The sequence below is a fragment of the Dermochelys coriacea genome, chromosome 4, assembly GCF_009764565.3.
Source record: "Dermochelys coriacea isolate rDerCor1 chromosome 4, rDerCor1.pri.v4, whole genome shotgun sequence".
NCBI classification, from domain to species: Eukaryota; Metazoa; Chordata; order Testudines; family Dermochelyidae; genus Dermochelys; species Dermochelys coriacea.
In genome coordinates this window covers 81,193,932-81,216,918 of record NC_050071.1, presented here as the reverse complement: position 1 = coordinate 81,216,918, position 22,987 = coordinate 81,193,932, and the positions used below count along the sequence as shown (strand labels likewise).

The 22,987-nt window shown below is 43.4% G+C and overlaps 1 protein-coding gene and 1 long non-coding RNA gene across 2 annotated transcripts in view; both read right to left on the bottom strand.

The window, feature by feature from the left end:
- Nucleotides 1-22,987, bottom strand: part of WWC2 (WW and C2 domain containing 2) — a 174,171-nt gene that overhangs the window by 114,604 nt on the left and 36,580 nt on the right.
- The window catches only part of LOC122459978, a 31,094-nt gene that overhangs the window by 2,294 nt on the left and 5,813 nt on the right, over nucleotides 1-22,987 (bottom strand). Inside the window, exon 2 of the long non-coding RNA XR_006280975.1 lies at nucleotides 10,951-10,957. This is a non-coding gene — a long non-coding RNA (uncharacterized LOC122459978). The remainder of the gene's footprint in view (nucleotides 1-10,950; nucleotides 10,958-22,987) is intronic.

The window sequence follows — 22,987 nt, the reverse complement described above, 5'->3', positions numbered from 1 at the left end:
CTCATCTGCAACATCCACTTCCTGTGCTCCTACTCTCACACTGCAGAGTGTCTCCTCCATTACAAATTTGTTCTCCTCTTTCAGTACTGCCATCTTCCTAGCTAAACAACTCTACTTCTCCAACTTAACAATCTCACACCCACCTTCCTGCCACTCACTCCTCAGATGTACTCCTACCTCCATTTTTCTCACTGAAAACTTTGATGACTATTTATTTCAAGAGAAAATTGACAAAATATGATGCCCCCCCCTTTAGCTTGTATTACCGTTCCCTCTGACAACTCTTTCTTCTCCCTTGTCACAGGTTCAGAAGTTTCTTGTCTGTCCTTATCCTCTAACTCCTCCACTTACCCCAGTAACCCCATCCCATCCCCTGATCTCTCTTGCACTCTCCCATCCCCTCCCTTACTCTCCTCCTCAACCTTTCACTCTTCAGACACTTTCCCCATCAATACAAACATACTTAAGTCTCTTCCATCTTAAAAAATGTACCCTTGACCTGATGTGCCTCTCCAACTACTGTCCCATCTCCCTTTATCTCTAAGATCATGAAATGCATTATTTACAATTGTTGTTTGCAGTTCTTCTCCTCTTAACCCACCCTAGATTCCTTCCAATCTGGCTTCCACCCCTTGCATTCAACAGAAACCATACTTGCTAGAGTCTGAATCAGTACTCCATCCTTAATCTCCTTGACCTGTCAAGATGCCTTTGACAGTAGATCATGCTCGTCTAGAAATCTTGTTCTCCCTTGGATTCCATGAGAAATCGTCTTCTGGTTCTCCTCCGTTCTCTACTACATCCTTCACAGGATTCCGCTCAGCCCCCCTTCAGCTTTCTGTGGGGGTTCCACAAGGTTCCATCCTAAGTCCCCTTCCCTTCTCCCTCTACACCTTTTCTCTGTGTAATGCCTTCTGCAAACACAAATTCAGCTACCATCTCTGCCTTTTTACTCCTAGTACAACCCCCCCCAAAAGTTTACCATAAATGAACCGATATCCCCTGCTGCACATTAAGTGTCAAGCTTTAAACGTATTGCACAAATTAAATTTCATGTCCATTTCATTTAAACAAGTGAGGGTTCACTGTATATCTTTAGATTTCCATAAAGTATTGCATGGTCCATTGTGTCCTACAATGCAAATTTTGCTACTACCTTTGTAGATATATATCCGAGCATTCTGAGAAATGCGCATCTCTCTTTACTCCATGCTCTAGCAATTAGCAAGGCAAAGCATGCATATATTATCACTTAAACTTCACAGAATGAGCATTTATTAGAAAATAACTGCAACAATTCAGTGACAGAATAAGGTCACAGGACCACCTAACTGGAATCTGACTCACTTGACTATGCACTTCCTCACAGTGGTGCATAATGAGGACAGAGGAAAGGTTTCTATGACATACAAAAGACTTTACAATGATACAATACAATGCTAATACATTTTTGTTTAACCTCCTGGTGTTTCCCTATAACAATCTCAAACAGCTTTAATTATGACAAATACCATGAACAGAAATGTACGATCAGCTTCAACCATTTCATCTTGTTTTGCACAAGGGAGATATAAAATGTTAAATCCTCTTTGTTCCTAATTATTACTGTAGTTAGGAGTTCAGAGAACAGCATGCCTAATGGTCTAAGCAGGTCAGAACTGCATTCCTACCAGTCCAAGCAGGGTGTTTTTGTAATTGTTTGCCTCCAGTTGATTTTACATAGCAGAGTAAATATAAAGCATGAAATTAACAGATATGATCCTTCATGCTAGATTGCATAAATTTCTGCTCTCTGCTTACAGTACTCATGTCCTTTGAACTCAAGTTTATAATATAAAAATTAAAAGGAAAGGTAATGTTGGTCATTCATTGAAATTATTAGCAAAAGTTTATATATGAAATGTAAACACAAGCATGGTATTTCTTGTTTTTTGGCACCAAATTATATTGTTACTTCATATCATAGGAGCCTATAAAGTGTTAGACAGAAGATGCCAAATACTCAAAAGAAAAGACTCTGTATTTGTGAACTCGCTGCCTGAAACAGGAAGTAGGCCAACCCAAAGTAAGCTTTCAGTTATTGTACCAGGCAAAAGGGTGATATTAAAAGAAGGGGAAGAAGAAGTTCTATTCATTAGTACTCTATCTTGAGGTCTTCGGGTGCTTTAAATTACTTATCTAGTTCTCAAAAGTTACAGTTGTAGTAAATTTGGCAGCACTATGACCACTACTTCTAACTCTCTGCCAGACTCCCTTCCAAAAGGGATTCAATGAGTTCATTTGGTCCATATTTGTCAGAGCACGTTTGCTTCTGACATCATCCAATAAAAGGTGCAACACACATGAGGGCTGGGAGAGAGAGAACTTAATTTCCATGATACAGGTCACGGTTAGAAAAAGAGGATACTCCTGTCACACTGACATGCAGTTCCAGATATCAGTGTAAGCCAAACATCTAAGCTACTCTACAAAAATCTCACCTGTTCAGACCATCGGAACCTGTTTGCAACAACCTTGCCTATTAGCACGGCTGTCAATTCTATCTTTTTTTTTTTTAAATTACGGAAGAGAGATAGCACAATATTTATCACCTGCCTAGCCCTAGAGAATGACAATTTGCATTCCCACACCAAACTATTCATTCACTCCTTCACCCATCCAGTTCTGTAAATCAGCTGGTCCTTGGTATTATTTCCTTGTCCAATAAAGCCTTTGTTATCCTTGCCTTTCCTGACAGCAACTGGCCAGCAACTACAACGTCTAAACATCATGAACCCTTTGCACACTGCAGGCAGTGCTTTAAAAAGGAATCTCAAAGCCATGGCACTGGTACCCACCTCACTGTATGCAAAAGGTGGACTGCGTAAGTATCCACTTCACACAACTGAGAAAAGATAGGGATACCCTTTTGGAAGGGTCACTTGGTGGGCAGAAACTCCACAGTCAGAGAAGGACAAGCCAAGAATAGCTTGGTGGTGAACCCTGTCCCATTCCAGTAGTGGCTATAGATGTAGCAGGCTAGGTACCTATGTGTTTTTAGCTTGGTCCTAAGACAAGCGTTATTAGATTTGCAAGGTCATTTTGCATTGCACACTGAACCACTGCCCTAATGTGGTACTCTATTCACACAGGAATTTTTTTTTTTTTGGTTTGGCTGTGGTTTTTTTTCTTTTCTTTTCTTTTTAAATAAGGTGTGCCAGTTATTTTCACTATGCCAATGTAAAGTTACTGGGAGTAGTTCAAACTAAATGTCACTCAAATTTTTAAAAATGTGTAAGATCAAGTTATGTTGCCCAGAATCACTGGTAATCTTAAATATATTGTTAATTAGATCTGCTCGTGTGCGTGCACATACAATATAAATAATCTGATCCAGCTTTGAGGCTCAGGTGCCACAATTTGGGAACATACTCAGATGATGATAGTCTTGATGTTCATGCATGGGAGATGACAATATTTGTGGTGCTAAGTATTCTGAGATCTGAACTGCATCCTCATTTTAGAAGTCTACTGTTGATAAGATATAAATAGTTGAAGGATGCACATTTAAAAAGAAGCAGGTTTATTAGTTCTTTCAATAAACACCTCTTGGCTACATTTTATATAGTTTTGTTTTCTTTACAAAGTTTGGAGAATATCCAATTGGTAGAAGATCAAACTAAATTGTTAGAAACTTTTAACAAACACATTGAAACTCAGGCTAATTGGACCCTGCTGAGTCCAGGTTGGGAAGTTTTCTAAAATTCTGACATGGTCCTGGATTATTCCAGCTCTTTTAATACCTTTGTACGATAAAGCCTTTTAAATAGCAAAGGTGCTTATGCAAGTCAATGGGTTTGAAGAAAATAAATTTCAGGTTTTTTGGTGAAGTGTAATGCAGAAATATACAGACTATTGCCCATATTAAGGGACAAAAGAATAGCGCCCTCATTATCATAACTGCAGTAGAACCCAGTGTTGCTGAACAAGGCAAGGACACAATGGGTTCTTAAGACTTAATGAAACCAAGTCTCAGTGGTTTTCAGTGATGCCTCCCTGCATCAACATTAAAAATAGCTTAAGTGCTAGTGTAAAAAGGACAAACCAATGTTCCCTCTAATTTTTTACATCCATGTGTGGAATGAATTTTGTTATGTGCACCAATATGGAGGTGTTGTTTGGTGGGCATGGGGCAGAGAGGTTTGGAGTATGGGAGCGGGCTCAGGGCTGGTGCAGTGTGTTGGGATGAGGTGGACATGAGGGCAGGCTCTGGGGTGGGGCTGGGAATGAGGGGTTTGGGGTGCAGGGGCTCTGGCTGAGGTTGCAGGACCTGGGGTAGAGCTGGGGATGAGGGGTGCAGATGGGGGGAGGGCTCCGGCTGGGAGTGCAGGCTCTGCGGCGGGGCTGGGGATAGAAGTTTGGGGTGCAGGCTTCCCTGGGGCTGGGTCCAGGGGAGAAGCGCCTCACCTCGGCCACGGCAGCTCCAGGGTTAGTGCTGGGGGAGAGGCATCTCTCCCCGCCTGCGTGGCCACGCAACTTATAGGGAAGTTCAGACTATGTTGAATCCCATTTTAGAAAACGTGATTGAAGCTGGAAAAATATTTTTTCCTCTTAAAAGTTTTAAGCACAGCTCTGAGCCACCTAGTATTGTTGTCACCATCAACTAAAAAAAAGTGTCAGGGAGCAGAAGCAACCAAAGCAAGAGGTGACTAGTTTCATTCTATTTAATGGATATTTTTTCTAAACTAGGTTTGAAAACAAGCAGCAAGGTTTAGGGAAGGAGCATTTGCAGTCTTGGGACTGGATACGTGATGGGATTTTGAAATTGGAGAAGAGAGAAGGATTATTTATCTGCTCTGTTAGTTTTTTACTCTACATAAGTGCCTCTTCTCAGGAATTTAAACCCAACTTTGTACTAGGCTGAATGGGGCAGTTTGCTGAATTGGGGTCTTTAGTTCTCATCTAGAGAACCCTGTTCAGACACTGGTATCTCAGTATTGCCATGTGAAATGGCAGTATCACTGTATTATTGCTTAATGCTGACCTACATAGAACTGCACGCATTGTACCAGATTGCGCACATTCCTGAGCAGTCATAACTGGCAATAGAACTGACTGTGTCTCACTGGAGAGTGGTTTATTTGAACATTCAATTTCTGTCTACAGTAGAAAATAATGTCCCATTCCTCCAAATGTTTTTCAATAACTGGTCCACTTGAGTCAGTTTTGAATAGGATTTAACTGCTAGCATCAATTGGACAAAGTTGTTTTCAGCCTTCTTACGGAAAATGTTCTTTCCAAAACTTGCTTAACTCAAAATTTACTATTCATCTCATCATTCAAGTAGGTACTTCAGGCCATGTGTTTTATGGTGGAGAGAATTTTGTCCATTAAAAAACAATAAGCATGTTCCAGTTTCACATAAGATATCTCTGCAGAAAATTATGACCTCCATTCATTTTAATGGAGCACACACTAAGCAAGTAAAAAGAAAAGGAGTACTTGTGGCACCTTAGAGACTAAAATTTATTTGAGCATAAGCTTTTGTGAGCTACAGCTCACTTCATCGGATGCATCGATGAAGTGAGCTGTAGCTCACGAAAGCTTATGCTCAAATAAATTTGTTAGTCTCTAAGGTGCCACAAGTACTCCTTTTCTTTTTGCAGATACAGACTAACACGGCTGCTACTCTGAAAACTAAGCAAGTAGTAATTTTGGAGAAGTGTCTTCATTGAGGAAAAACAACAGACTTATGAATGCCTCCCTTTTACAGAAATAAAGAGGAAAGCATTCATTTTTCCCAAGAAAAGACAGTGAAATGTAAAGCAGGTGTTGGAGTAGACCTTGGTAAATACAGTTTTTAACAAAACTTAGATATACAAATCAAGACTCACATGTAAGGCTACAGGGTTTTTTCCTCAAGGATACCCCTAACCCCACCTAACTCAATGGAGCAGCCACAAAGCTGCTATCACAAGAAAGCTAATTGTCTTACACTAGCAAAAACTGCTTCAGTAAGAAGGATTTTTTTTGGTGTTCAGACTCAAATGTAACTGTCCAAATTTAAAAAAAAAAGATTAGCTTTTTCTCTACCAATATATTCCCCACTCCTCTGTCTCCTCCCTCCCCCCAATCTCTATAGTGTAGGAGGGGAGAAACTTGTAATACAACTCTTCAGAGCCTCTAAAGCTCTTGCCAGCCCCCTCCACAAAATATAGGGAAGTGAAAAATTGATATTTCTTTCATGAACAAGTTGCGGGGAGGGAAGGCAGGAAGAGTTAAGACAAAACATGAGAACTTAAACTTGAGAGTATATTCCTTTTAGAAAGAGAAACAAAGTTTTTGCAGTTCACTAATTTATGTCTCTTAAAAGGGTCCCATTAACATAATCAAAACTATATTGCTTGTGTCATAATTGTGATATTGTTCATGGGCACTGCCTAGTCCCCAATTACGAAGGGAGCTAACCTTAGCTCAGCATCCCACTCTTTCCCCTCACATAGGTGCTCAGGAGAAGGGCTGACTGACTGACAGAGATCCGGAAGGGGAAGAATGTTTTTGGTAACGAAGCTCACGAAAGCTTATGCTCAAATAAATTTGTTAGTCTCTAAGGTGCCACAAGTACTCCTTTTCTTTTCGCGAATACAGACTAACACGGCTGCTACTCTGAAACCTTTGGTAAGGAAGAGATCCACACCTACAGGTCAAAGGGACTAGGTTGAACTGCATGCTGGAAAGTTCCTGCTTATGTTGTAAGCAGAAAACAAATTTAGTTTAATCATCGTCCCTGGAGAAAAGGTCCTGCTGAATGCAGCAATGTTTTCTGCAACATCATTCCATCAGCTCACAACGTTGGAAATATCAAGTAACTAAATGCAGAAAGAGTTACAAAGTAGCATTTTCAGTTTCTCACAGAGGTATGCTATATGATAAAAAATTGGGGTACTGTAGTGCATGCCACTCTATGGCACCGTGTTCAATGCAGAATACTTTGAAAGCGTATTATGAGGCTTTTTGGTGCTATGACAGTTTTCTCCTGCATTTTTCTTTCAAACAGCAGTAGGCCCTGCACTAACGTGTAAAACCTTAATATTAGACACATGGAATGTTAGGAATGTCTGATAACCATTCCCTGTGCAGGGATCATTCCACGGCAATAAACCAAATGATACGACCTTTGAGCTTTCCAGAGGAAACTAAGCAGCAGCAGAATTATAAAAAGGTCATTATGTTGGGTGCTATTATAGGTTATTTTAAAATATAGTTGTGCATGTTGATAAACACTGAAACTATCATCTTTAAGTACATTAAAGTTTTACGAAAACATACTCCTAACTTTAATTAGTCCATGTGTTATTGTTGAAGTACTTCCATATTTTTTTTTTTAAATCCTCTCTTCTTCCCTACCCCACAACTCTCCTCTCTCTGTTCAATCACTACCTGTAAACTAAACATGGAAACGTTTGTCTTACCAATTTTCCTTCCTTCCGGTTTCAGGCACTGTTTATTACAGGGTTGCTCTTGTGTGCTGGGCAGCTATTTCACTGAGAAATAAAGATCACTGAAGTACTGGTTTTAAGGCCTTTAACACAAAGGCAGAGACAACTGGATTTTGCAAGCAGCATTATTTGAACAGCTCAAGAATGTTAGGCATTTCAAAGGCAAATAAGAGAAAGTCTGTTCCAAAGAGCTTATAACCTTATTTCAGACATGATGCAACAAACAATGGGGGACAAAGTGACATTAGGGTGGAAATACTGCATTAGAGGCTTTAGAAAGGGAAATGATCATAAATGACAAGCTTATTATAGGGATCAAGTCTTTTATCCCAATATTTTGGAAAGTTTGACAGCTTAGAGGAAAAATATTGTAACTTGTATGTTTTCAGAAAGTAAATAATAAAAGTTACTTTACTGACATCTAGAGAACAAACCAGGCTGATGATATCTACTGCATTTGCTCTGGGAAATAAGCTGGACCTGCACAACAACTACAATTGCACATGTAAATGCAGTAATTATGTGCGAAAACTTCTAAAATCTGGGTTTAAAATTATTGATTTAAATGTATTGAGCTAGTGTATTTTAAAATATAGCATCTTTCCCCTGGTTGTATTGTTGACTAAAAAGCAATTTTCTTTCAGCTCAGTTCACATGTAGCAGGAGGAAGAAGTTTCATTGCTCTGAATGATTGCTGGGAAAGAGGAAAAAACAAGAGGAACCTGGGTTTTCTAAAGGTAGCACCTGAAGTTCCCATAGAATCACTATGTGGGAAATCAGATCACTTTTACCCAGGAGCCTAAATTTTAGGCAGCCTGGTTTGGAGACACTGGCCATTATCTTTGAACAATTTTTTTTTCACATTCTGAACCTCTTTATATATCTATCTATCTCCATAGAGCATGTACTGATGTTTAAAAATTGGTTTAAACACTGATCCAAGGAATATTTAGCCACCAAACATACGGTGAAGGGGAGGAAACGGTGGCTCTGGCAGCAGCAGCAGTTTGGGCAGCCCTTTGTTGTATAAATATGGTGGTGGTTTTCAATTCAGGTTCCGATTCAGATGTTCTGTTTGGGTTAAAAGTACACTCAGACATACTTTTTCTCCAGTTCCAAGGTTGTAGACAGAGAAAAATTTATTTATTTTTCTTCCAAGTTTAATTTTGGAACTGGAGAAAATGTATGTCTGAGTGGTACTTTTAACCCAAACAGAACATCTGAATAGGAACCTGAATTGAAAACCACCACCATCACATATGAGAGTTAGAACCTTTTACTCTTCCTTTTTCTTCCCTTTTTGTGACTTTATATACCATTTCTACAATGCATCCTGCTCACCTCAACATCCACAGAAAATTATTTGAAATTTCATGTGCAGAATTCCCCTTCCCCTGAAGCTTCCACTATAGTAAATAATATTTGTAAGTGGCATTTTCAAAAGCACTCATTGTTCATCTAACTCTGCTCCCACTGAAATCAATGGGAATTTTAACACTGATTTCAATGGAAAATGACCTAGGTCAATTGCAAGCACTTTTGAAGAGTCCCACCCATATTAGCATCTCAAAGAGCTTTACAAACATTTAATTCCAGGAATAGTCTTGTGAACTACTGTAATCAAGTATAATCATTTTAAAACAGGTAAGAAAGAACTTAGGTGAACTATCCAAGGTCACATTCAGCCTGAACAGAGGGCCCCACTGAAGCCAAAGGAAGTCTTTGGATCAGACTCACAGTAATTCAGTGGCAGCAGTAGGATTGGCTCTTGAGGGGCCTAGACTGCCAATCACTTGTTTCCCAACAATTCTTAATACATGTTTCTATACTATGTGACATATAGCCCAGTTCTCCTCCTGTGCAGCAGAAGGATGGACTAGATCAGAGGTTCCCAAGAAGTGGTTCAGCAAATCCTTGCTGGTGGTCTTCAGAGACCTGGCAGGTCACATGGTGCTGGTTCTCCCCATTTCCAGCCGCTAAACTGCATTAAAGACAACTAAAGCTACATTATGAATTGCTTAAATGGAAAATAGAGTTGCCACATGGATTGTGTGTGATTGCAAAGACAGAGTCCATGAGACAGCGAGTTGGAGACAATCTTTGTATTAAGATATAACCACAGAAAGTTGGACAACCCTTAGACTAGATAACACAAGGGGTTCCTTCAAACTACTTCACCTGCAATTGCATGTAAGAGCAGCAATCTCTAGAGAAACTACACTTTTGCAGAGTCCATCAGACCACCCACTAAAGTGAAATGTACTGGAAATATCAGGCTGACTTGGGGAAAAACACAGAAAACAGACAAACTTTTATAGTTTAACAAATAACTTATCAAAGATAGCTTAATGATAGTCACTTCACATAAAAATCTAAAAATCACTAATATTGAAATCTCAAAGTACTTTAAAACCACACATCTGAAAACTTGTTGTAATATAAAAGTGTGCCAATTTGGATTTGTTAACCCCACCTCCACACACACAGAATCAGATTCCTTGAATATTTAAAATTCCATCTTTCAGTGCATTAGTTAAAATGAAAATGCTTTTCTATGTGCAGTTCAAGACTGATCCATAACATTCATACACCATATTAAAAACAGTATTGTTTCTGCTGATTTCAGTATTGAGTCCCTTTAGCACCTCCAATGTTTTTACATTCTTTATTTGCAATATTAACTGAATTTAAGTCTTAGATGGGATTTACTCCCATTGGTAATAAAGTTTAAGGCATGAGAAGTATGCAACAATTATGTAACAGTAAACATCCAAGTATTCACTGAGAGTTCAAACACACACACCCTCTCCTTCAAAAGCTTTAACTAATACAGCAAAGCAAGCATTGGTACTCTTATTGACTAAAAGGAGTACCTGGACTAAAACTGCACATATTCTTTAATTTGTTTAGGCAAGGACACTATACTGAATTACATTTCTCTACTAACACGGCTGCTACTCTGAAACCTACATTTCTCTTGTTCATTCCACCACTCAACCCTACTGTCCAAGCTGATTTAACAATTTGCTGGTCAAATATGTTTTTCTGCTGTTATCAGGTTGGAATTCAGAAGGGGGTGGTTATAAGGATTATAAACCCTTTTTCATTCTCAACATACCAATCACTGATCAAGAGTTCCTCTTTAATGAGCAACACTTGGCATGACAATTACTCAAAGTACTTTCCCCAAATTATTCCTAGTTCCCAGCTGCTTAACTCTCTCTTGTAAACTTTCATTTCAGGAGCAGAAACAAGTCATTGAACCTGTGAAAAAGTTTATATATCCATCAAGTCAATGTATTTAGAACATAAACAGTCAAAATTAAATGGTTATTTTATTGTGGAGAATATATATTACACACGCTGAGAATAATTGTTCCCCAACTTTTTCAGCCAACGATACCAGCTTCTCAGACTGAAACATCCTTTGTACTAGCCAGCGTCTGCTCTCTCCACCCAAGCAATTGCACACTCTTTTACTCAGAGCATGGACTATCCCAACCCCCAGTCAAGGCCGGATTAACTTTTTGTGGGCCCGGAGCCAAAAATATTTGTGGGCCCCCATTAGAGAAATAAGGCATATGATAGGGGGCGGTCCACAGAGCAAGAGGCCGGTTGGGGGCAATGAGGTAGGAGTGGCCCCACTCAGTCCAGCACAAGGGCACTGTTTACAAACCCACAACTGCTAGACACATACTGGCCCACTCAGCCCTGCGCTGCCAGCATGCCCCTTCCACACTGCCCCCCTACCCTGCCCTTTTGCCCAGCACCCCCTCACCCAGAGACTTCCCCCACAGATCCCTATGCCCAATGCCCCTGGACCCGCTATGCCAGCGCCACCTGCCCAGAGACCCCTCCCGCTGACCTTCCACCACAACTGCACAGCACTCTGCACACCATACCTCCTGCCCAGCTCCCTCACCCACAGATCCCCTACTGTCCAGCACCCCCTTCATAGTCCCACCATCACAGCTGTACAGCGCCCCATATTCCTGAGGGAATTCCGCATCGAATTCTGTGCATAATATTTTAAAAGTCTGCAATTTTATTTATTTTTACAATGAATAAATGTGGAAGCTCCACCATGGCAGTGGGGAGCACAGGCCACTGCGGTGGGAGAATACCCTGCAGCCTCCCCTGCCCCTGGGACTTGGCAGTGAGGCTGAACCTGACCCTGACACAGCACAAGGGCCATGCCTGCCACAGAAACATCCTGGGGCCCTTGCTCCTTTTGTGCCAGGCACACCAGATGTGGGCAGGGAGGCTCAGCCTGGCAGCAGAATCCAAGTTCAGAGGAACTTAGTGTGGGGGGATCTAGATGGTGGTAAGAGGGCTCTGTGTGGGGCAGTCTGGGTGCAGGTAGCTCAGCAGGGGATCTGGATGCACAGCGAGGTTCCAGGTGCAGGGGCAATGGGAGTTTGCAGCGGTGCCAAGTGAAAGTGGGGGTTGGAGCTCGGGGGAGGAGGGTGTCTGGGCAGGGAAAGTGGGGTTCATTTAGGTGGGAGTCCAGGTGTAGGTGGTTGGGGCTCAGTGGGAGGGCATCTGGGGGGGCTCATCAGGGTGGTACAGATGCAGAGGAGGTGGGGCTTGTCAGGCTGAGGGTTTGATGGGCCTGCTTAACAGGGGAGCCCCAGCTGCTGCCAAGGGGATCCGCACGCTGGGCCCCCACTTCCCCTATCCCAGGGGTCTCAAACTCAAATGACCACGAGGGCCACATGAGGACTAGTGCATTGGCCCGAGGGCCGCATCACTGACACCACCCCCCACCCCTTCCCCTGGCCCCGCCCCCCCACCCCTTCCCCAAAGCCCCCCAGGGGGTGCAGGAAGGGTGCGGCAGGGAGCTCAGGGCAGGGGATTGGGGTGCAGGACAGTTTGGGGTGCAGCAGGGGGCTTAGGGCAGGGGATTGGGGTGTGGGGTGCAGGACGGTTTGGGATACAGCAGGGAATCAGGGTGTGGCATGGGGCTCAGCGCATGGGGTTGGGGTGCAGGAGGGGTGAGAGGTGCATTCCCGGCCAATGGGAGATGCCTGGAAGAGGTGCCTGGAAGCCATGACAACGCACTGAGCCCTCTGCCCCCCCCCCACTTCCCCAGGCTGCAAGGACATTGTTCCGGCCACTTCAGAAAGCGGCGCAGGGCTGGCAGGGCCATGGGGGGCAATCCCATGGGTCGGATACAGCCCGTGGGCTATAGTTTGCCCATCCCTGGCCTGGATGTAGGCCGGGAGCGGGCTGCTTGGCAGGCCGCAGGAAATAGCCCCGCAGGCCACGTGTTTGAGACCCCTGCCCTATCCCCTTCTCTTCCCCATTCCATCATAAGTGCTGACTTTTGGTTTTGCCAGCGGGTGGTTAAGGAACAGGCCTGGGGGCCAGGTGTTCTGGGTTTGGTTCTCTGCTCTGCCACAGACTCCCTGCTTAGTCTTTGGAAAGTCACTTCACCTCTGGATCCCACCCTAGATCCCCAGCCTTAGATCCTGCCAAATGGGGCTAATGTTGACCCTGCCTCCTAGGCTAAATCCATTCATGGCTGTGTCATGATGGGGGAAATGAACATACCCAGGCTGGTAGATTTGGGCTGAATTTCTCCACAGCCTGAGAATGAGAGCCAGCTCCACACAGAGGGAAAACAGGAGAGAGAGGGGCTCAGGCCAGCTCTGCACTAGGGCAGCTGGGGGCTTCAGCGCCGCAGCTCCTGCCAGGGTCAGGGCTTCTCCTCCCCCTAAACCGCCACTGTACCCACCAGCCCTAGGCTAGCTGGGTTCACTTGGATCACCCGATGGCTGCTGTGGCCAGAATGGAGCCTGAAATCCTACAGGTGGACGCCCTGGCCACCAGCTCAAGAGGTGCGGGGTGGTTCCGGTGAGCAGGGGCAGGGCTGGGGCCGAGCAGGGGCAGGGGCAGCTCCCGGCCAGGGCCCCTCCTGACTGGGCCCGGTGCCATGGTGCCACTGGCACCATGGTAAACCTGGTACTGCCCCCCAGTCACAAAACTGGTGTTTGGAGCAACTCAACTCTGTTCCAGGTTAGAGTACGCACAAATAAATGGAAAGTTGAGAATAGTGCTGCGCAAACCTATCATAGAGGCTCATCACTGTAGCAGAAAAGGCAAGTCTAGATCACAAGACATGAGCATATTATCTTTCTAAATCTATAATGACATTGGTAACACTACATGGATGCCACTGTCTCAAGTCCAACTGCATGGCAGTCACCATTCATACCTTCATTCCTTTTGCACCTTCACTATTACAACTTCCTTCTTTAAGGCTTTGCTAACCCCTAGCTCTCTAGATTCTAGTATATACACAATTCTGGTGCCCACACTCTCACATATATAAAAATGCATGATCACATCTTTTTTCTTATAGTTTACCAGTAGTTGGTACCACTGGCTTAGAAGGCAAACATAGCCCAGTGTAAAGAAAAATGGCTTTATGAAACATAGTACACCAATACCATCATCAACAGTCTAATAAAATCAGCAGCAGCACTTCAAATCTTCAAAGAATTGTCCAAAATATTAATCTTCTTAATACCCCTCTGAGGTAGGTAATCAATCATCGTCACCATCATTTTACAGATGGAACAAATAGAAAGAGGGTAAGGCCCACATTTTCAAGCTTATTTGCCTAAAGTTAGGCACATAGAAACATATGTAGGCATCTAAAAGTAAAGAGATTTTCAGAGTGGGTAAATTATTTCAGTGGGAGCAGGGGGCACTCAGAACCGCTGAAAGTCAGGCCACTTACTCAGGGATTGTCTACATTGGCAAGTTTTGTCAATGAAACTAACATTGACAAGGAAAAATTGACAAAAGCAAAGTCACCAAAGCATGTCAACATTTGCTCCCTCTGTCAACAGATCGTGTCCACATTCGGGACACCTTTGTTGACAACGAGAGCAATGGACTGGGGGTATGTATCCCATAGTGCCTGGCTAGGTGTTGCAGGAATGTGGAAACAGAGCCCAGCGCATCTTGGGATGTGCAAAATGTATCGTCGTGCACCACTTTGTGTTCCAGCCCTCCAACGCTTTCTGGCTTCCTTTCATGCCGTTTTTCCAGCTGTCAGTCTTTTGTAGTGCGTGCCAGCATCTGCAGTAAGAGAGCATGGATCCCGCACTTCTCTCCTATGTGTGGTTAGCTGTCGTGAGGACATCGCACATGGAAGCAGTTACTTGCAGGGTTACTCGCAACGTTAGCAGAGGATGAATTGCAGGCCCCCGAGCGCGATACGGATGGCAGCAACTTGTCAGTGCTTTGTGCATTCACAGAGCAGCTGCATACAGTAGACCGTCACTTTTGGACGAGGGAAACGTTGGTTTGGTGGGATCGCAATGTCATGCAGGTGTGGGATGATGACCAGTGGGTACAGAACTTTAGGCTGCGTAAAGCAACCTTCATGGAACTACATGCTTAGCTGTCCCCCAACCTGCGGTACAAGGACGGCAGATTGAGAACTGCCCTTTCGGTAGAGAAGCGTGTTGTAATCAGTGTGTGGAAGCTGGCGAATCCAGACTGCTACCGGTCAGTTGCAAATCAATTTGGAGTAGGAAAGTCCACTGTTGGGACTGTATTACTCCAAGCGTGTACGGCAATAAATCGTATCCTTCTGCATAGGACCGTGACTCTGGGAAATGTGCATGAAATAGTGGATGGCTTTTCAGAGATGGGTTTCCCTAACTGTGGTGAGCAATTGATGGCACATTCCACACACATTTCAATTTTAGTTTCAGATCACCTTGCCTCTGAATACATCAATAGGAAGGGATACTTCTCCATGGTGTTGCAGACACTTGTGGATCACCAGGGGCATTTCACGGACATCAGTGCAGGCTGGTCTGGAAAGGTGCATGATGCACACATCTTCAGGAACAGAAGCCTGTACAGAAAGCTGCAGGTGGGGACTTTCTTTCCAGACCACAAGTTCACAGTGTGGGATGTGGAAATGCCCATAGTAATCCTGGGAGATCCGGCTTACCCCTTACAGCCCTTGCTCATGAAACCTTACACAGGGCACCTGGACAGCAACAAGGAGCGTTTTAACAACAGGCTGAGCAGGTACCGCATGGTAGTCAAATGTGCCCTTGGCCGTTTGAAAGTTCACTGGAGGTGTTTAAATGGCAGGCTAGACCTAACCGAGGATAATATTCCCGTGGTCACAGCCACGTGCTGCACTTTGCATATTCTGTGTGAATCTAAGTGTGAAATATTTGCTTAGGTGTGGAGCACTGAGGCAGAGCGATCGGCTGCATAGTTTGAACAGCCAGATGCTAGGGCTGTCAGAGGGCTGCTATTAACATCAGAGAGGCTTTGAGGAACCACTTTGACAATGAGGGCAGTAACACGTCTGCTTTGGAGTTGCTTCCCTGGTGCATCTGTGTACAATTTTGGGGTCCAAGATCCATGCAACACAATGCTTTAGAAGCCTGTTTCCGAGAGTGAATTGATTGCTAAATACGCTTTTGTAGAACACAGAATAAAAACGCTGTACCATTAAATACTTTAGCCTTTATTTATTGTTAAAAAGGGTAAAACCTCACAACTGTGTGTAGCTCCAGCTATCGTTGTGCAAGCTGTGAGAGGGAATGGAGTGATGGGGAAACTCAGGAGTGCTGTGAAAAGGAATGTGTGGGCATAGAGGGGGGTGGGGTTGGCAAAGAATTGTGTATCTGCATGTGCTGCAGTGGAGGTCCACCCCAAATCTGCTCAGTCTGCAGCTGTATCAAAGACTTGAGCATCCCTGTCTGATCTTCCATAACTTTTATCATCTGCTCCATCGCTTGCCTAGCAAAAGCAGCACTCTCTTTTCTGCCCTGCCTTCTGGCTTCCCAGCACTCTTTCCGTGCCCTGGTCTCTCTCTCATCGTGCTGCAGCGCCTCCCGGAACAGGTCTTCTTTGCTGCGCCTCGGGTTCATTCTTATCTGCCAAAGCCGGTCCGCGGGGGTGTGTGGTGTGTTCCTCAAGGTCTGTGCTAAACACAAGGAGGATTTTTACATTCCAGCAAATGATTGAAACATTTTAGTAAAAAGGGCCTTTTTCTAGTAAAAAATCACTTTCTCTCAGACTCTAGGCAGGCACACAGCTCTGCAAGCACCTCAATCATGGTGAGTGTTGGGAGAAGGCGGTTATGCATATGGACAAAAAGGTCATGGCTTGCAGGGCAGCATTGCAGGGAACTCATTCTAAAATTATCCCACACTTTTTCACAGGTGGCCAACCCGCTGACTGACAAGGCTAAAGAGGATCTTAGGGATAATGGTAGCATGACAAATGGGAATGAGGATATGGAGGTAGATGCGAAACTCAAACAGCTTAATGGGACTAAATCGGGGGACCCAGATAACCTTCATCCAAGAATATTAAAGGAATTGGCACCTGAAATTGCAAGCCCATTAGCAAGAATTTTTAATGAATCTGTAAACTCAGGAGTTGTACTGAATGATTGGAGAATTGCTAATATAGCTCCTATTTTTAAGAAAGGAAAAAAAGTGATCCGAGTAACTACAGGCCAGTTAGTTTGACATCTGTAGTATGCAAGGTCCTGGAAAAAAATTTGAAGGAGAAATTAGTTAAGGACATTGAAGTCAATGGTAAATGGGACAAAATACAACATGGTTTTACAAAAGGTAGATCATGCCAAACCAACCTGATCTCCTTCTTTGAAAAAGTAACAGATTTTTTTAGATAAAAGAAATGCAGTGGATCTAAATTTACCTAGATTTCAGAAAGGCATTTGATAGCGTGTCACATGGGGAATTATTAGTTAAATTGGAGAAGATGGGGATCAATATGAACATCAAAAGGTGGATAAGGAATTGGTTAAAGGGGAGACTGCAACGGGTCCTACTGAAAGGCGAACAGTCAGGCTGGAGGGAGGTTACCAGTGGAGTTCCTCAGGGATCAGTTTGGGGACCAATCTTATTTAATCTTTTTATTACTGACCTTGGCACAAAAAGTGGGAATGTGCTAATAAAGTTTGCAGATGATACAAAGCTGGGAGGTATTGTCAATTCAGAGAAGGATCGGGATATTATACAGGAGGATCTGGATGACCTTGTAAACTGGAGTAATAGTAATAGGATGAAATTTAATAGTGAGAAGTGTAAGGTTATGCATTTAGGGATTAATATCAAGAATTTTAGTTATAAGTTGGGGACGCATCAATTAGAAGTAACGGAAGAGGAGAAGGACCTTGGAGTATTGGTTGATCACAGGATGACTATGAGCTGCCAATGTGATATGGCTGTGAAAAAAGCTAATGCGGTTTTGGGATGCATCAGGAGAGGCATTTCCAGTAGGGACAAGGAGGTTTTAGTACCATTAGACAAGGCACTGGTGAGACCTCACCTAGAATACTGTGTGCAGTTCTGGTCTCCCATGTTTAAAAAGGATGAATTCAAACTGGAGCAGGTACAGAGAAGGGCTACTAGGATGATCTGAGGACTGGAAAACTTGTCTTATGAAAGGAGACTTCAGGAGCTTGGCTTGTCTAGCCTAACTAAAAGAAGGTTATGGGGAGATATGATTGCTCTCTATAAATATATCAGAGGGATAAATATAGGAGAGGGAGAGGAATTATTTAAGATCAGCACCAATGTGGACACAAGAACAAATGGGTATAAACTGGCTACCAGGAAGTTTAGACTTGAAATTAGACGAAGGTTTCTAACCATCAGAGGAGTGAAGTTTTGGAATAGCCTTCCAAGAGAAGCAGTGGGGGCAAAAGATCTATCTGGCTTTAAGATTCTACTCGATAAGTTTATGGAGGAGATGGTATGATAGGATAATGTGATTTTGGTAATTAATTGATCTTTAAATATTCAGGGTAAATAGGCCTAATCCCCTGAGATGGGATATTAGATGGATGGGATCTGAGTTACCCAGGAAAGAATTTTCTGTAGTATCTGGCTGGTGAATCTTGCCCATATGCTCAGGGTTTAGCTGATCGCCATATTTGGGGTCGGGAAGGAATTTTCCTCCAGGGCAGATTGGAGAGGCTCTGGAGGTTTTTCACCTTCCCTCAAGTGACCCATGCCTCATGCTACAGAGGAGGCTTCTCTGCTCCTTGAAGTCTTTAAACCACGATTTGAGGACTTCAATAGCTCAGACATGGGTGAGGCTTTTCGTAGGAGTGGGTGGGTGAGATTCTGTGGCCTGCGTTGTGCAGGTCGTCGGACTAGATGATCAGAATGGCCCCTTCTGACCTTAGTATCTATGAATCTCGCTGCTGCGGATGACCAGAGAAACCACGGCACAGCTGCTGAATGCCTGTGGCTTTCAACCCAGTCTATACGCAGCTCAGAGCATGGCTACCTGGAAACTTCAAAGCACCGTCGCAGGAGCGCTCCCGCGGCAGCACTTTGAAGTGCAAGTGTGGTCGCGCGCGAGCACTGGGAGACAGCTCTCCCAGCGCTCCTAGTAACTCCAAGTGCTGGAATCGGAGCCCGTCTACACTAGCGCTTTAAAGCGCTCAGACTTGCTGTGCTCATGGGGGCGATTTTTCACACCCCTGAGCCAGCAAGTTAGAGCGCTATAAAATGTAAGTGTAGACAATCCCTCAGCTATATGTCACTTGATCCCAGCGCCAGTGATTGCTAAATGGCAAGGTACAGTTTCCTACAACTGAGGAACTAACAAGGCTGTAATCCCTTGGAATTTGCGGCAAAGGATTAACAAGTACCTCTTGGAAACTTTCTGGAGACTTCCCTACAGGTCTCAATGTCCATCAACACCCTGCTTGGCCATGGAGATTAGCTACACAGGCAATGTCCAGCTCACAGAAAACACTGACTGCCTCCCGCTTTTCGATTTCCTACTCAAGCCACAGCAAATTACCAGGCATCTCATCTGCTTCCTGTTCCCCGCTGAGCACTTCTGGAATGGAGAAATGTCCACTGGGCGACCCCACTGGGAGCTCCACCTCCTCTTCTGGCTCGACCTCTCCATCCAGAATTTCAGCCTGCAGGTTACCCCCTCTTTCTGCTGTCTCCAAAGTACCCACGGGGCAATCGGCGATTGAGGCGGGGTCACCACTGAGGATAGCATTCAGCTCTTTATAGAAGCAGAAGGTCTTAGGTTCAGCACCAGAGCGATGGTTCACCTCCCGCACCTTATGGTACGCCTGCTTCAGCTCCTTTATCTTCACTCTGCACTGCTGCATGTCCCGATCGTAGCCCTTTTCGCATTGAGAAAATTTGAGAAATTTGCCCATATGTATCCCAATTCCTACGGGTCACTTGCAGCTGTAACTGAACAGATCCCTCTCCCCATACACCTGACCAGAATCATAGAGTTATAGAATATCAGGGTTGGAAGGGACCTCAGAAGATCATCTAGTCCAACCCCCTGCTCAAAGCAGGACCAATCCCCAATTTTTGCCCCAGATCCCTAAATGGCCCCCTCAAGGATTGAACTCACAACCCTGGGTTTAGCAGGGCAAAGCTCAAATCACTGAGCTATCCCTCCTCTGCCCCCAACAACTCAGCAGTGCTCGAAGCGGGAGAGTGTTTGGTGCAATAGCCAGCCATGCTGACCTGGGAAGCTCCTCCAGGAAGCCAGCAAACAGGAAATGAAATTTAAAATTCCTGGGGCTTGCAAGGGGGAGGGGCAGGTTGGCTGCAGGGCAGAGGAGTTCAGACTGCTGACCAGAGCGGCAGCATGGGAATTGTGGGATACTTTCTGGAGGCCAATAAAATTGAAAAAAACCCTGTGGTGTCTACACTGCATGTTTGTCGACAATAAAGGGAGGGAAAAGACAAAGTCTCTCGCAGGGATGGAAGATTTTGGCGCCAAAACTAGGCGGTTTTGGGAGGTTTTTTTTTTTTTAAAAAAAAGTCATATTGCAGTGTGTACGCTATTGCTGTTTTGTCACCAAAAGCCAGTTTTGGCAACAAAACTCGCCAGTGTAAACAAGCCCTTAGATGCCTAACATTAGTCACCTAAATTTGAAAAGTTGGGCAAGTGGCCAAAGACCACTCATTATTTATATTGCAGAAGTACTCAAAACCATTTCTGATGCTTTAAAAACAGAGGAAGACTCAGTTCCTGCCTCCCAAAATATAGGTTTTTAAAAAAGCTCACACAATAAGTCTGTGGCCAAGAAGCAAGAACAGAATTCAGGAATAATCCTGGCTGCCAGGTCCAATCTTCCACACGTTAAAAGTAATAAGCAGAGCTACAGTTTGATATGCCTTGTCACATCTGAAATTAAAGCTTCAGTATGTAGCAATCAAAAAAGAAAAAAACAGCTGCTGTTTTATACAGAAAAACATGCTGGGTTGGTTGCAATTTACAGTACTGTGTTTTACATTAGCTCCAAAAAGGGTGATATGACACCAAACTGTGCAAGCCAGGTTCAAATCTCTCAAGTAAAATGAGTTTAGAATATTGTGTTTTTGCTCAGAAGCAGCTCAAGGCTGAATCTACACTCCAGAGCTTATATTAGCATAGTTACTCCAGCATAGTCACTTAGTATAGACACACCAGACATCGACAGGCGTTCCAGCAGAGAAACACCACCTCAAACAGTTCTGTTTGCGTAGCTGTATCAACTCTGGGGGTTTTGTTGCCATAGCCATGTCTCTAAGGAAGTGGTTTTTTTCACACCCCTGACCAACATAACCACACTGGTATATATTTTAAGTGTAGACTAGGCTTTAATGTTCGAATAGTATGATCCAGTTGCAGTCAGGATCATTCTTCATCTTTACAGCACCAAAAGCAGTACATGGCTGTTCACAATTGGTCAGTGTCTCGCACAAAATGTGCTGCTAAAAGGTAGAAACTGGAAAAGTACAATACAGGACATTTCTATGCAAACAAGTACCATACAAGTAATCACCGGGGGAGATTATATCTGAAAAGGATTGAAGTACATTAGCACTGCTGTGCAAGAAGCTGTTTGAAAATGGCTCTGACCATTATGCTTATCTGTAACCAGGACCATTAATCTCTTCCATTCGTGAACATAATACTTCACCAAACCACATAACTCAAGTGAGTTTTCTAAAAAACTAGGATTTTTTTTCCCTAATAGAGTTGAAGACTAAAATATTCAGCATTTGCTAGCTTGGAAGTGCTTACTCCCAAGAAAATAAAGCTTATATTAAATATTCATTTACATAAAGTAGCATTGTAGTGATCAGTTGATCACTTTCACTAACAGGTCTTGTAGGCAAGACCTTCAGTGCAGTATCCCATGTAGTTCTTTTTCATTGGGGGGAGGAGGGGGTTAGGATTCTTTTAGGGTTCTTTTTTTGCATATTCACTATTATATGCAAACGTAGTAATTCAAACGTTTTCAGATACAGTATTTGTCCTGTCAGCCAGCCACCATTTGTCCAAGCTCAAAAAGAAACAACTGATGTTAGAATTGGAAAAAGTACAGAGAAGGGCAACAACAATGATTAGGGGCATAGAACATTAGGGGTATGCCAATTAAAAGGACTGGGACTATTCAGTGTAGAAAAGAGATGACTAAGCAGGGACATGATGGAGGTCTATAAAATCATGCATGGTGTAGAGAAAGTAAATGTTATTTATCCCTTCATATAACGCAAGAACCAGGTGTCACCCAGTGACATTAAAAGGCAGCAGATTTAAAACACACACAAGGAAGTTAGCCGGTGGAACTCGTTGCCAGGGGATGTTGTGAAGGCCAAAAGCATAATTGGGTTCAAAAAAGAATTAGATAAGTTCATGGAGAATAGGTCCATTAATAGCTATTAGCCAATAATGTCAGGGATGCAACCCCATGCTCTGGGTGTCCCTAAACCTCTGATTGCCAGAAACTGGGACCGGATGACAGGGGATGGATCACTAGATAAATTGCCCACTTTTGTTCATTCCCTCTGAAGCCTCTGGTACTGACCACTGTCGCAAGGCAGGATACAGGGCTAGATGGACCATTGGTAGATCCAGATGGCCATTGTTATGTTTTTATCCTTCCTAATCTTACAGCTGCGCTGGCAATATTTGATTTATAAACTGTTACAGAGCAGATAACACTAGAATCCTGTTCATTTTTGTAAATAAAATTCAGTGGAAAAAAGAAAAGCCTTCTAAACATGCTCTAGTCGAAATTATGATACCCAAGAATCACACTTCTGCTGTGGAGATAAAAAAATAGCTCCTTGAGCCCTCACCTGCTTCCACTTAAGTCAAGAACAGATCTTTTCATGACATCTAAAGTTATGGCTGCTAGCTGTGATTTATTGGATCTGCTCATAAATAATTATTTTGCATAGGTTGGCCAGAACTGAAACAGTGCCAATTTCATTTCATCTAGGACTACTACCATGTTGAAAATGAACCACTCTCCATGCATATCTTCTTACATAATTTGATTCCATATACTAACAAATTGCAAACATTAAGCCTTTACATCACAAACAATCATAGGTAAAGTGCAATGGGACACTTTACACTTCCAACAAGCTAATCAAAAGAAGAGGGCCGAAAGAATCTTGTTTTAATGTCTTACTCAAAAGAATAATCCACCATACTAATAAAGA